The 15,768-nt window shown below is 37.2% G+C and overlaps 1 protein-coding gene and 1 pseudogene across 5 annotated transcripts in view; one reads left to right on the forward strand and one right to left on the reverse strand.

Annotated features, from left to right (window-relative positions):
- METTL15 (methyltransferase like 15) overlaps window positions 1-15,768 on the forward strand; it is a 222,282-nt gene that overhangs the window by 24,364 nt on the left and 182,150 nt on the right. The window lies entirely within an intron of this gene.
- On the reverse strand, window positions 12,235-12,546 carry LOC112204750 (ATP synthase subunit g, mitochondrial-like; annotated as a pseudogene).

Below are 15,768 nucleotides of genomic sequence, written 5' to 3' on the forward strand. Positions count from 1 at the left end.
TTGGGGTAGCTTATGGTATTAATACATTTCAGGAGAATTATTTCATCATCTTTGATATATGATACAGTTGCTTGTGTTTTGTTTTCATTACCACAGATTCCTGAAAAGTTTGTGAACACTGAATTTCAAAATCTATTTTCCCCACTGCATTATATTATAATCTTAGTATGTTTTATTTGAACTTAGAGTACTGAATTAATACTTACTTACAAAATTGGTGTTTGTATTTTTAACAAGAAGATACATTTTTTTGAGTTTTAATTTTTATCTCCTTAGAAGGCAGTCCAAAAACATATTAGAATTATGATGCATAAGGAATTTAATTACAGTTTCTAAGTCTTACAAAGTAAAAAGTATTAATTGGTGTTATTTGTTGAAATATGTCATAAAGAACAATATCCTAACTGGGGGTATGGCTTAAGAGCAATCTGATTTAAGAAAAAGACAAAAAGTAAGATCTTAGGGTATCGTAATTTTGTAAATTTTTGTTTCTTGGAATATTTAGAAAAATTGATTTTAAAATGTCTCTTGGAATAGCTGGGCTAGAAATGGTGGTTCAAGGGTGCAAGGAGATTGTAGAATCCTCTAAAGCAAGCGTTTTTTACTACAATGGCAGGGAATAGATGCCTTATAGATGGGAGCTGTGACTCGTGTTAAAAACCTTCAAGACAATTTCAGGCTTACTGTGGTCACTTTAGGTCTTGGCATTTGATCAATTGAGGAAGATTTTGAAAAAAATATATTTCTCTTAACACACTATGGTAGCCAGTCTACAAGATGGGTTCCATTGATTATCACTGCCTAATAATCATGCTCAAATGTAGTTCCCTGCTGCATTGAATTAGGTTGACCAGTGTAATCCATAAGATACTGCAAAAATGATAGTGTGCAACTTCAAAGGGGAAGTCATAAAATAAATTTTGGCTTCTTCCATGCTGTCTTTTGGATTGCTTGTTCAAGGTGGGACAGCTACCATATCATTGTATGCTTAAGCAGCCCGTGGAGAGGCCTATGTAGAGTGGAATTGAGGCTCCTACCAACAATCAGCACCCAGTGGTTGAGCAATCTTGGGAATATATCCTCTAGTCTTAACCAAGCCCGCAACCTTGTGAAAGAGACCCCAAGTTAGAATCACCTGGTTAAGCTGCTACTGAATTCCTGATCCATAGAAACCATGAGATAATGAATATATATTTGGTTTAAGCCACTAAATTTTAGGGTAATTTTTTATGCAGGATACAGAAGTAATATACACAGAAATAAAGGCAAAGTTTCAACTATGTTGACTGCTCTAAAGGAAAGGTATGCATTACTATACGAGTGACCAACAGACTTCTTTTTTAATATGGAGGTTTGGGAAAAGCTTGTGAGCTCAGATCCAAAGAACAGGAAAGACATTCCTAACGGAACAACATGTGAACTGGCCCTGTTGTTGATTCAAGATTTTTTTGCTGCTTAGCTCAGCAAGGTCCATGTTCTTGTCTCATGACCAGGAAGAAATAGCCACGTGGACATTGAAGAGCGAGTAGGTGTAGTAGATTTTGTTAGGTGAGAAGGAAAGCTCTCAGCAAAAAGAGGGGTCCTGAAAGCAGGTTGCCGGTTGCCCACTTCACAGTTGAATAAAAGGGCTTTTTACATATATACCAATGGTCTGGGTTCCCTAGTTGTATAAAGCGCAAATTCCTGGTAGCTCCACCCCATTCCCCCTGTGCGTATGTGGGCTCTTAGTTGGCAGTGGACATATTTAGGCAAGGCCCCTGTGCAAGTTCCCTTATCTGCACAAAACATGGGTTGGAGGTTCTCCAGGGATCCTTCTGGTACTGTCTGTCAAAAGCAAGCTGGCTAACCCCTTTCATTCCCTCCTTCAGCAACTGCTGTTGCGAAAAAGTGGACGATGACCTCTCTTAACTGCTTCCTGCTGACAGGAGGCGCTGTTTTGGAAAAGCGGCAGTTAGGGCTCCTCCTGAGGTCAGTTTAAGGGTCCTGGGAAGAATGGCATGTCCATGCATGGTTTCATTTGCACCACCATTTGAAGTTTAATGGCCTCCAAGCAAAAAGGAACAATTCGGGTTATTAGAAGACATATATCAAAACGAAACAAGGGGTTAAGGACCGCTCAAAAATCCCAAGGCTGCCAATGTGCTCAGATAGCTGGTAGCTAGCTATAGTTACTATACCTGCTAAGATTTGGGTGCATGGGGCTTGGCTTTGGTAGCTCTCTTGATTTTTCCAAACAAAGAAACCTCGAGTTATGGGCTCTGTGTTTACTCTTATCATATGGTAGGATTTGCTGGATAATTTTCCAGGACTAGAATATTGATCCAGATTTTTATCACCCATCCCTTTTGTTTCTTCTGAGCTACAGCCAGTTATCACTGGTTGGTTCACAGGAATAAGCAGGGTTAGTTTAAAATGTAGGCAAAAACTTAAAAACAACTGATGAGATTAGAATTTAATAACAGGTGTATGATAAGTTTTGAAGCATAATTTTTCTTTCTTCAGTCCTCATTTTTGTCAAAAACAAATCATGATAGGACTGAGTTGTTGGCAAAATAAACTTTAGTCCTATACTTGACCAGATTATTGGTGCAGCAAGAATAATTATTTTTCACATAGGCTTCTAAGTTGGCTTTAATGGAACTCTGTTCCACAAGGAATCTCAGATAAGACCTTTAAAAGCTGAGCCCAGTCATGGGTTTGTACCCTCAAATACCTATGAGTTGGGTAAATTCCTCCCTTTTTGAGGTCACAAGAACCTGGGGCTCCTGGGCCTGTGAGAAAGTGATATTCTTTACTCACCACAGGTTAGTAACCCTTTATGGCCTTTATGGGGACTGTGTAGACAAGGTATGAGGCCAGATTTCCCAAGGGGCTTTTATTGGCTCTGCAAGCCATGCTTGATTCCTTAAAGGGAAGCAAACCCTTCCAGTCAAAACCTTGGTGAAACAACCAGTTTCTCCAATCATGTCCTGTTGCGAAGGAAAATGAATTATTATTGCATAGATGCAAATAACTATATTGCCGTAAGTTAAAGAATACTCACAAATAGTTTCCAAATTCTGGAGATGCCAGGCGGGGAGAAATAAATATCCTCCAAATTTTGTTCACAGGAGTATACCTTACTCAATTATTAAAGGCTGTAATTAGCTCAAAATAAATTTCCTTGACTCTAAAAACAAAACAAGGATCAGCAACATTTTAAGCACAAAAGGTTAAAAAGATTACTTCAGTTTTCTGTTAGTTCAGTCCATTCTGTTAACTCTTGTTCTACTTGATATTCATGAACCTTTCAGCTCTTCATGAGTCCTGTATGTTTCTCTCTATTCCAGTGTCCCAATCTCCAAAGATATCAGAAACCTGCCTTTAAGAGCACCTGTCAAAGTACTATATCTGATTATAAGCCATCTTTTGAAAAGGATCAAAGCTAGACAACAATTGTCTGTGAATAGCAAAATGTCCAGGGTGGTTACCTCAAAAACACTATTGACAAAGAAATTTGTTTATTTCCGTAGCAATATGGTTTGGCTGTGTCCCCACCCAAATCTTACCTTGAATTGTAATAATCCCCCTTGTGTCAAGGGTGGGCCAGGTGGAGATAATTGAATCATGGGGGCAATTTTCCCTATACTGTTCTCATAGTAGTAAGTCTCACGAGATCTGATGGTTTTATAAATGGGAGTTCTGCTGCACAAGCTGTCTTGCTTGCTGCCATGTAAGATGTGCCTTTGCTTCTCCTTTGCCTTCTGCCATGATTGTGTGGGCTCCCCATCCATGTGGAACTGTGAGTCCATTAAACCTCTTTCCTTTATAAATTACCCAGTCTTGGGTATATCTTTATTAGCAGAATGAGAACAGACTAATACATGTGGTTTACAATAACATAATAACCTTAATTATGATTGATAGCATATACTCAGACATTAGAATGGTAGACATCCTATATGATTTTAAAACACATATTAATATTATTCATTAAAATATAACCTATGGAAGATTAAACATCACTTTGGCAATCCCCTGTAACTAAACGTGTCAAATAATCCTGTTTACCTCTCTCTTGGATGCTCTAGGGGTCCTCTAGCATCCAAAAGCTAGGGGTCAGGAAAGACAATTTTTGAAGCTGAAGTTTGATTTTGGGGAATATGTTAAATATATATGTTAGAGGTTCAAAAGCATGTGATATTATGGAATAGAATTCCAGATTACCGTAAGTTCTTTTGCCAAAATGGTGACTTAAAAAAAAAAAAGGTAAAACCTTTCATTATCTTTTACTGTTACATGAAAATCTTGTTTAAGAGAGAAAAAGCCAGATTTCACCCTTATGTTAGTCTGCTATTAATGTCAACCCCAATTTTTTGTTTTAGTGGAACCTTATAGATAATTTTATCCAATCTTAGCCAGTTTGACCATGAGGTGAGATTTTGGTAAACCTTTTATAACACTTTACAAATTTTTGTTAAGTAGCAGATCAGTGTGTTAATAAAACCTTGTTGTACTTCTATTTCAATGCACAATTTATGGAAAGACCATATAATACCTTTTTGAAGTTAATCAATATGTTCTCATATAGAATTTCTTTTGGAAGATTAATTTTTACAAACCTTCCACTCTTTGTTTAAACCTTCAGCTTTATCTTATAAACAATCCTTTAACCCTAGTCCGAAATTTACACTCCCATGCCTTCTGATAATCTTTTACTAAAAACACATTTTACTTTCTTTACACACCTTGCGGGTGAATCTGTTGTCAATAATCTCAATTATATGTTATAACAGTAACTGTTAGCAATTTTTAATTTTAGTGTAAAGGCTGGCAAGTTGTTTTAATTATGTGCTAGGTGCAGATAAAGTCTGACTCTTTCCAACATAGTTAAGGGTGTGGTTAATTCCATATGTCCTCAAGCCTTATCAAATTGTAAAGCAGGCAAGTCAAACAGTTCTCAAAAGCCAAAGAAGCAGTTTGTAACCTTCGAACATGTAGCAAACCTAGTATCTGACCAGCATAATTCAGATCACATATTTACATTTTGAAGACATTTGTATTTTACCATTTGTCTTCAAAAATATTTCTATTTCTCAAAGATTAAAGTCACTTGAACTAACAGGCATTACAGCTTTTATTTTTTTTTTTCCAAAAAATATTGGATCTAAGCACTTATTTTTCTTTAGGCCAATCAATTAGAGCTATTTTTAATAAAACCATCACACACATAACACATGTATGATTATACAGACACAGACAGAAGAAGATCCAGTAATTGTAAGATTCTTCATTTTCCAATCTCCTAGTCAGATCATTGGCCTCAGGGTGGTGCCCTTCAAGAGCAGGGCTAGGAAAGCATGCAGTTTCTAGGGACCAGTAAACAGGTATAGCTGGAAGACAAAAACAGATTTTGAGAGGAATCTATCCAATTTTAATTGCTGGAGTTCCATGTGGAAAACAAGGGATTTTTTTTTTTTTTCCAAAATGGGGTTTGTGGCACCTTCTCTGTTTCTCGCCAGGTGTCCTAGGCTATCAGAAGTTATCTTAGGGCCTCTCATGTGTGCATTGAGAGTAGCAAAATGAAATGGAGAAAAATAATTCATTTGACTGAGAGAAAGTCCTTTTTCCAGAAAAACAAGATCCATGAAGTGTAAAACATAAAGGCCTTTTAAATATACCTCTAGCTTGGATATCCACTTTAAATTAAGCTGAGTGCTTTTTAAGAAAATCCTTTTAAATCCCTCATTACCCTACTTTAGCCATGCCAAGTGGCCAATATTTCTAACTTTTGAACATTACCAAAAGTAACCTCACAGGTGAAACCAACAAGCCTCAATTAAGGTTATGGCTTAACTGTGAGTGTACAAGGTATTTTCAAAGAAGTGGTAAGCACTTCCTACAAAATCTAGAATCTTTAAAGGTGGCTCAGAGAAAGAAAGATTTAAGAAAGGAAGCTAGAATTTGTTCACAGACGGGAAGAGAATCAGCAAATTCTAAAAGTCACACAGATACTAACCGGAAAGTACTCATTCCCTATGCCAAAATTGAACCCGGGCCACCATTTTAAAATGGCAGAGGCCAAAAGAAGGTACTGCCACGTGGTTACAAGGTCAAGCTCCCAAGGACGTAAAACAAAATGGAAACCTGCAGCAATGTTTGTTACTGCCCAGTTTGCTGGTTGGCTTGAACAACAGGCTTATGGGGTCCTAGGCTTGCATTCTAACCTAAGGTATTCCTCCTTATCATGGAACCATACAGGAAGACACAAAAAGCACACCAGATTGGCTACAGCCTAAGACTAGCCTCACAAATCCTTTTTTCCATTAATCCAGACTTCACAGAGGACACAAACAGTAATTTTATCATTTATTCAACCGGTCTGCACAGGGAGAGGGAGGCCCGAAGTCCAGCTGTTAAGAACTTTTACTCTTTTACCAGCATGTCAGACTTCTGGGTTTCCTTCCCCTGAGCTCACTTTTAAGCCAAGCAGTTTAAGGTTTGGGGAAACTAACTTTTCCTACTTTGGGGGATATATCTGAGGGGAGTGTCCTGTGGTATGGGGACACAATTACCCATCTGTGAAGAGAGGACAGAGTAAGGATTTTTTTTTCCCTCAAAGGAATCCCAGTGATTCAGGAGGCATTTGAGAGAAATACAGACGGAAGATGATTGGTTACTCAACTAGAAAGAGGGGAACAAGTCATCCCTAGTTCCTTTTTTCTCCCAGGGAATAACCGGGTTACGTGAGGGAGAGAGAGAAGAGCTGTCCTCACATCCCTGAGTCCCTGTAACCTTGGGAGGGTGCAGACCATGGGTGCCAATGTGGCTTTTCACCCTTGTTAACAGGGGGCCTAGGAGGTGGGAATTATCCACATTTACCCACATGCTGCCTTTCCTCTGCTGTCAGTAACCTTTGAGTTCCCTAGACCTTGTCTGTGTCATGGATGCTAGCATGACCTCTATCCATGAAATGGGAGGGGTCCTAACTGGCAGGAATTAGTCATGCTAAGGTAAATCTGTGGTGTGAGTCCTCCTCAAACAAGGGAGAGTAAAGGGTGTCTTGTGAGTTGGGGTCCTGGCTTAATAAGATGTTTTCCAAAAGGAAAAAACAAAACAAAACTCTTGCATAGAAAAGCTCCCTGTTTTCGCAGGGCCATGTTAGAAAAGAAAAGAAAAAAACAGCTTAAATGCAGGATGGAGAAAATGCCTGAGGGAAAATCCTCGAGCTCTATGCAAATGGGTTCCTCCAACAGGGAGAGAAACTCTTAATCATTGTTCCCTCCTTTTGCCTAGGCCAGGGGTGGAAAGACTCTGTGGACCCATGGCAGGAGTTGGTGGCTGCAGCTCATTCCTGCCCCATGTGGCTGTTGGATGGAGCATGTGCATGTGCAGACATGTCCATACACCCTAGCTGGGAGGGAAGCAGGGAGGATGGGTGCCTCCGCTTGCCTTTCTGTTCCGAGCGTGTGCCTGTGGCCCTTGGGGTGGGGGTGTGAGATGTGCCTCTAAGAACAGACGGAAATCGCATTGTTCTGAATGGCATTTCTGATGGCTGGGCTAAATGCTCACTCTGCCTAGTAATATCTGCAGTTTTCAGCAATATCTTTAACATTATAAAAGAAGAGCTAAGTGCCAGGATAATCCTGGAACAAAAGAAGGAAAATACTGTAGAAAAGACTGGTTTGGAATAAGGCTGACATTCCCAACCCTTGAGAGTGATAGGGGGTTTTTGGGGTACTCTCCAGCATCCTGTCCTCTGTAGCTGTGCCATTCATTCTTATTTGGCTCACCAGAGGTTTGGTGCTGCATCTGCCTTCAGAAAAAGTCTGAGGAGGAGAAGACTCAGAAATGAAAGCAAAAGGTTTCGGATCTGCAGTTTACTCACCTGCCAGGTATTCTGGACAAGCCCCCAAAATGATGAAGGGTTTTTTGCTCCTTAGCTCAGCTAGGTCTAGGTTCTTGTCTCATGACCAGGAAGAAATAGCCATGTGGACATCAAAGAGTGAGTGGAGTAGAATTTATTAGGTGAAAAGGAAAGCTCTCAGCAAAAAGAGGGGTCCTGAAAGCAGGTTGCTGGTTGCCCCCTTCACAGTTGAATACAAGGGCATTTTACATACATGCTGATGGGACTGTGTTCCCTACTTGTATAAGGTGTGAATTCCTTGTCGATTCACCCCATTTCCCCCGTGGGCGTGTGGGCACTTAGTCCGCTGCAGGCATGTTTAGGCAAAGCTCCTGTTCAAGTTCCCTTATCTGGACCAAACAAAGGTGGGAGGTTCTCCAGGGATCCTTGCCTTACTGTATGCCTGAAGCTGGCTAACTCCTTTCATTATTATAGCCAAATAGGTTCTTCTTGCCCGATGCCCAGAAAGTTAATATGCTGAGAACAGCAGTAGTTGCAGCAGAGATAGTGTTTAGTCATAGCACTTTAATTGGGAGGAGGATGGGAGATATTTCTCAAATCTGCCTCTCTGAGTTTGGAGGCTAGGGTTTTTAGGGGTAATTTGGTGGGCAGAGCACTAGGGAATAGGTATTGCTGATTGACTGGGCATGAAATCATGGTATTGTCCAAACTGTCTTCATGTGCTGAGTCAGTATCTGGGTGCGGGTGTTACAGGACTGGTTGAGTCAGTTCCTTGATATGAATCACGGTCCTGTTGGTATCAGGTGGTATGGCCGAATGCATGAGTCTGAAAAATATCTGAAAGATCAATCTTAGTTTTTGATAATAGTGCTGTTATCTAAAGGAGCAACTGGGGAAGACTTTGACTTTGGGAGACAGAGAGAGACAAAATCAGAGGCAGGAGGATTGCTTAAGCCCAGAAGTTGGAGACCAGCCTTGGCAACATAGTGAAACCCCATCTCTACAAAAAAATTTAAAAAGAAAATTATTCTGGCGTGGTGGCATACACCTGTAGTCTCAGCTACTTGGGAGGCTGAGTTGGGAGGATCGCTTGATCTGGGATGTCAAGGCTGCAGTGAACTGAGATCCCACCACTGCACTCCAGCCTGGTTAACACACTGAAACCCTGTATCAAAACAAAGCAAAACAAAATAAAATAAGATAAAATAAAATAAAATAAAATCTTGTGACTCCTGAGTAGTAAGCAAGCTAGGGAACAATGGCTGGTTATTGCTTAATGATGCTTATAGCTTAACAGAATTTAGGTCCTTACCATAATTCTAACCTTGTGGCCTTTCATTATTTTCACAAAGGCAGTTTCCATCCTGAACAAAGAGGAGGTTAGTTTTAAGCAGGGACTATTATCATCCTTGCTTTAAACTGTAAACTAAATTCCTCCTATAGTTAGCTTGGCCTACACGGAGGAATGAACGTACAGACAACTTATGAGGTTAGAAGTGAGATGAAGTCAGCTATGTTAGATTTCTCTCAGTCATATTATTTGCAAAGGCAGTTTTACTGTTATGGGAAAAAGCAGGACACTTTTGAGAAACCAAATGTCAAAAAACAAAATGAAAACAAATTTAGTTTAAAGATGTTAATTGGCTTTGTTTATGATTCTAGAATTGTACAACACTTCATTCCATAAAATAGAATGAGTGTTACAGTGAGTGGACTAGAGGAGATTGGTTTTATAGATAGAAAAGGGCCAAAGAAAAGAGAAACAAAGAACAAGAAGTGGATTGGTCACTTCAAAGTTACTTTTCTAGTAAGGCAAGAACAGGGAAACAGCACAATAAAAAAATAACTATTAATATCAGGTTACTTAAGTTTACTTATTTTTGGGTAAGTGTTAAAGGAAGAAGGAACTTCATTGTCTTGCTGCCTGGCCTATTTTGGAAATTTGGCTATTATTTTTCTCTCCTGATTTATTGGAAAGTCAGATAACTTTTTGATTTGGTGATAGGGAACTTTAATGCTTTGATTTTGATTTTTAGTCTAGTGTGTTGGGGCCTAGTGCAGGAGCTTAGCCCAAAACAGTAGATTTCTATAATTTTTATTTAACGTGAAAGCCCAGTGTGGCTAAGTGTAGACAGCAAGGATGTATGGAAAAAGATGAAGTTAAGTAGAACAGAAAATGCTAGGCCTTAGACCATGTTAAGAATATTTGGTCTTTAAAAGCTGTGGGAATTCATTGAAAATTCATTAAATTCATTTTGAGCAGAGGATGTGGGCTAACTAGATTAGACAGATATTTTGTAAAGAACATTCAGATTGCCTAGTGGAAAATAGATTAGAAGTGGTAGGCTGGGAGTGGGTTGTGCAACAGTAGATGAAAGGAGACCAGTTAGAAAGCAATTGTATTTATTGAAAGAGATGGTGGTAGTTTAGATAGAGTGGTAACAGTTTAAATGGAGAGAGGTGGGCAGATAGGAGGGGTTTTGAATATAAAATAAACAGAATCTGGTTAAGAGCTAGATATGGTAAGTGAAGAGAGGGAACTGTAAAGGTAGGTGTGTGGCCTTGTCGTAGAATGAACAAGGACCCTATTTTTTTTTTTCCTTAATAGAAGATCACATATTTTTTTGGACATGTTTTTAGATACTTTTCAGACAGCCAGAATAGGGTTTCAAGAGTCTGTTTTGGAGCTCAGAGGTAATGTCTGAGCATGAGACAAAGATTTACCAGATTTAATTCTTATTAAGTCATAACCCATGTGATACAGTCCTTGAGGAGTCTTATAGTCAAAAGAACACAGTACATTAAAACAACAATTATTTAAAAACGAAGCAAGTTCTTTATGCATTTCTCAAAACCATGAAGGGACTCTTAATTCCCAGCAGTACTCTCTAGTATTGCTCTTGTTCCCTTTCTCATCTTTTGTTTTCATCAAATGCAGCTGGTGTTCCATTCTTTTTTCAAAAACTACTGAAGAAGCTACCCCTCTACTCTCATCCGGGCTAGTTTTATTCTAATTCATCCTTCTTCTTTTGTACTTTGCTCTGTACTATTTACGTTGATGTAACGGTTCCTATTTTGACAACATATAGGACCTTCCTTGCAGTGGATGATAGGGAAAGAAGCTGGTAGCATAAAGCCAGATGTTCCTTTGATGCCTTAGGAAGGGGAAAGTCAAAGAACACTTATGGGAACAAAGGTGCATTAATGATTTTTGTCATGTAACTGAATGATCAGCATGTAAGTAAAAACTAAAACCATGAGTCTAGATGAATTTTGCCTTGAGAAAAGATATCTTGATCGTTGAGTAGTTCCATCATTTAATGACTCGGTTTAGGAAGATGAGCATAGAGGAGACTGATTAGGATCTCTTTTGACATCTGACTGGAACTTCTGAGCTAACTCTTGCTTTAGGCTGCAGCCTAGGCATTTGTTTCTTTGAAAAGCCTTTTTTGACATTTCATTTCCAGGTTAGGTTCTGCTCAGCAGGCACTGATTGCCTATTATGGTCCTTATCATTGCTATAATTATTTATTTAATTGCATGTGGTCCCCAATAGACTCTAACCTCTGGGAGGATGAGAGACAAGTTCATCATTTTAACCCCAGTAAGTGTAATCTTTTACGTAGTGGATCGCAATAAGCATTTGTTTAATTAATTCAGGCAGGTATTCTCATTTGGCTCATTAGGTTTCATATGTGTATGTCAATATTTTCTACTTAGCTTACTGCCAAAATATATAGATCTGTTCTTTAGAAAACAACATAAAATAGCTGTACTCCAGGTTCTTATATCAGATTATGACTTTGACCTCTCTGTCACCTAATACCTATAAAAAGTTTGGGGGAAATAAAATATGAAGGACTGCAGTGTACTTGGACCATATAATATTCGCAGTCTTAGAATTACTCATACTCATGTTTCACTGTTATTCCATAGCTTATATAGAGAAATATTAAAAGTAATGCAACTTTGAAACTCATTATTGTGTTTACTCCAGAGATGGAGGAGGAAGTGATAATTTACTGTCTTATCAGTTTAGGAGGACTAATAGGATTTTTTTTTCAAAGTGCAGTAGCAGGAAGGCTTATTTTGAATGACCAGGGTTTAGATATATATATGTGCGTGTGTGTAATTTTTGGTGGATATAGTGAATAATGCAACCATTTATGTTTCTCTCTTGTAGTGGTTTTTAGGAAACTCATTGGTAAATTTTGTGGTCTGCTTATATTAAAGGATGTAAACATTTTATGTCTTTTCTTTTGAGTAACAGTCATACCACTGATTATACTTTTTATTGACACACTTTATTCAGATAGCAGCCTGATCACACATGATCCAAGAACACTGAAATAGTAAGTCAAATATAATCAGATGTTAAAGACTTGTTGTCATACATTATAGGCAATAGTGCAATGCTTACTTATGATTGCTCCAATATAAAACCACATTTACACCTCAGTGGCCACTGAACCATTCAGCACAGCTTCCTTAACTGTCAGCTGTTAGAAGCCAGCAGTGTAAGCACTGTTGACTATTTGTTTCAGGCTCTGAATAGCTGTCAGGATCTCAGTAGGAGTTGGAGGAGTTAGCTCAACTTTGGCTTAATATCTAAATGTGGCCAATCTAGGCTTCAAATAAGTCACAGCAGTGTTCACCAGCGCTGGAGCCTCCTCCTCCAGGTTCCAGACAAATCAGACCATGGTTTTAGGATGAAAAATCCATGGCCCCAAATGGCTAGCTAATTATACTTTTAAAATTCCTCCTATCTTTATTGCTACCTTCATCTCTTTCATATTTCCATTTCTTTACTGTTATACTTTCTGTACTAATTTACCTTTGTAAGTCATCTCAGAATTTTTTAAATTTAATTTTTAAAAAATTTTTCATATGGCATGAAAAAATTACTTGTAGACATCTATAACATAATGGATCTCTTATTGGTAATTTGTTTGGGAACTGACTTGGTACTAACTTTGATTTCTCTCACTGGATTCCTAGACTCTCCAGGATGTTAGGACTGGCTTTGGCCTGTGGAACACCTCGTCTTGTGCATTCTATTTCCTGAATAAAGGGTCTTCTTTGTTTTCCCTGCAACGAGTGGTCTTTTGCTCCTCATTTCTGTGGTCCTTTACCCATTCTCCCAACCCAATGGCATTTCAAAACTATTTAAAATTAAAAAAAATTATTAATATAATTGCTTACATTATTACTCTGTGATTTAATAAACTGAGTTAGATAAACTGTATAATAAAAGTTATTGTGTTCTTTTTCATATTAGTGTTTTGTAATTTTTTTGAAGAATCATTTAAAGCTTTAGATTTATTCTAGAAAAGTTTGTAATTGAATTATACCATGATAAGCTAAATCTGAAAATGTAAGAAAGTTTCTATGGGGTAGATGTATGATGATTTTAGGCTTTTCTTCGCATCTGAATTTTGTTTCCACTGCTATTTTAGTGAGTTAGGAAATATGAGATATTTAAATATGGCTTGGTGAAGTTCATTGAACACTTTAATGTTGGTTATATTATTTATATCCTCTATATAGTTTAAAAAACAGCTAGCATATTTTATAGATATATTTGCAAGACTGATTTTAAAATAATATATTTTCATTGTTTTGTTAACAAATCAAACTTTTCAAGCTATTTCTGACTGTTAAAACTTTCTGGAAAGTTGTTCCATATCCTTCCGGTCATCTAAATTTATCACAAGGTTTTAACTAAGAAGGTTGGTGAACCCTCTTTCCTTTTGATCTTGCATCCTGGCGAGTGCTTGGATATTTCTTGTGTAAGAAAAGTTTTGGTAGATGAGTCAGTGTACTGAGTCATAGGCAGCATGAAGCCTCTAGTGTTCTATACTAACTAATTGGAAACAGTTTCAAGATTAATTAAGGCACAGTTGTCAGCTCAGTGTTACTGATTGACATCCCACCAAAGTATTTTGTCTTTTGGCAACTTGCTTAATTGTTCTTTGGTATTTAGATTTTTGTTTTGCTTTATAGATTTTTAAAAATCTGTTGAATAGACCTGTAGTTACCATGTTGATTTTTATTTTTTAGAATCCTGTAATGAACCCTGTGTCATTGTGATTAATTTCTTCCTTGTTTGATGCCTTTTTTTCTCTTAAAAATATTCAATACAATATCTTTTCTTTTTATCTTGCTAATTTATCAGTCTATGAGAAAGTGTGTTATGCCTCACACAAACTAGTTCATAAGTAATAGCATATTGATTTGTTCAATAATAGCCCACTATCCAATTAGACGTTACGTTTTACTTAATAAAAAACAAATTAAGTGGCTTGCGTACATTCCTTTACATTGCATTAATTTGACTTTAATAAATTCATTAAAAATGACATTTTAAAAAGTCTTTTCCTTCATTAGGTTCATATTTGTTTAAAATAAAGTATTTGAAAGAAAATATTTCATTTATATAAAGAATTTTGCAAAGAGGGATTGATTAGGTGTTCTTCATGTTTATAGAAGAATAAACAAAAGTAAATCAAGACCAGGAAGGTATTTTGGCTTAAGAGAGCAAGTATGTTCTGGCAAAATGATAAAATGCTAGAAAGGATTACTGAATAAAAGAGGAAGAGAGGGAAGTCACATATTAAATACCTGATAGGTTTCAGGCACTTTATATATATTATTTTTCTAAATCCTTCCAGCATCTCTGAGATGGGAATTATTTACCTATAATCAAATGTGAATCTTGAAGCCTCAACAATATCTGTATAATAAACACCTAATGCAATCTACAACAGCATTTTAGTGTGCTGTCTAGTGCCAGATTCAGGCGTTATGCTAAAGGAAAATTCAGGAGAAGCATTTGATCTAGTTACAGAGTAGACAATCTTTAGGGCAATAAGTGGATTACATATCTTTCAGTCATTCCTCTGAAATGTTTCTTTTGAAGTTATTGATTGAAATTGAGACACATTTTATAATTGATGACATGTTATAATTTAATTGGCAGTACCTTTTCTTTATAGTATGTAAAATTAATGCTGCATCTCATAATCAGTATCATCTTAGATTTGATAGAGTACAGTAGATGGTCAGTCTTTGATGGGATACAGTATATGATCTTAATCATTCCTTAGGAAATTTTAAGAACAACAGTAACCTATTGGGTTTTTGTTCATTATCCCTAAGTACTGATGGGATGATCTTTGAAAAATTCTGTGGTCAAATGTGTTTTAAAAACACAGCATAATCTATCCTTCTCTTGGAGATTTTCAGTGCCTACTAGCATATAAAAATTCTAGCAAAAAAACAACATTTTTACCTTTGTTTAACCCATTGTACAAACTTATTTGATCATATATTTCCTCCACCCTGACAAACTCTTTTTTACTTACCTAGTTTTCAAAGGACATTATGAATGTGCCTGAGGAGTTCAATGCTCTATCTAACTTTGGGAAATGCTGGGTTACTTGGTTTTTTACCTAAAATTGAGTATTACCAGTTAGAGTCTAAATCTTTCTGAGGGTCCACACAGTTTTCTCTTCAGTCTTCTTATCCAACCTCATTTTATTCATGTATATTTTGCTCATAGATTGGCCAGAACCACATTACCAATTTCTTATTCTTTTGTTTCAACTTTTACTTCTTGAGTCATATCTTGGTATATAGTTTTTCATTTGCTAGCAAATTGTGATATTTGAAATTTATTAACTGGATGTTTAGAGTTTCATTAAAGATTCTAAACAGAGAATTAATGGTCATGTATAAATTGGAAAGGAAAGAAATCAATTTTTCTTGCATTTTATGATACCTAAAAGTCAGTAGGTTATGGTAGCCTTATTTCCATGTTACGCTGATTGCTTCAAAGGTACAACATTTTTCATGAACAGAGACTCTCTGAAGAGTAAATCTCTATTCCCTGCTATTTTTCTTGTTTCTTTCTTCACTCCCTG

The sequence above is a fragment of the Pan troglodytes genome, chromosome 9 (assembly GCF_028858775.2).
Source record: "Pan troglodytes isolate AG18354 chromosome 9, NHGRI_mPanTro3-v2.0_pri, whole genome shotgun sequence".
NCBI lineage: Eukaryota > Metazoa > Chordata > Mammalia > Primates > Hominidae > Pan > Pan troglodytes.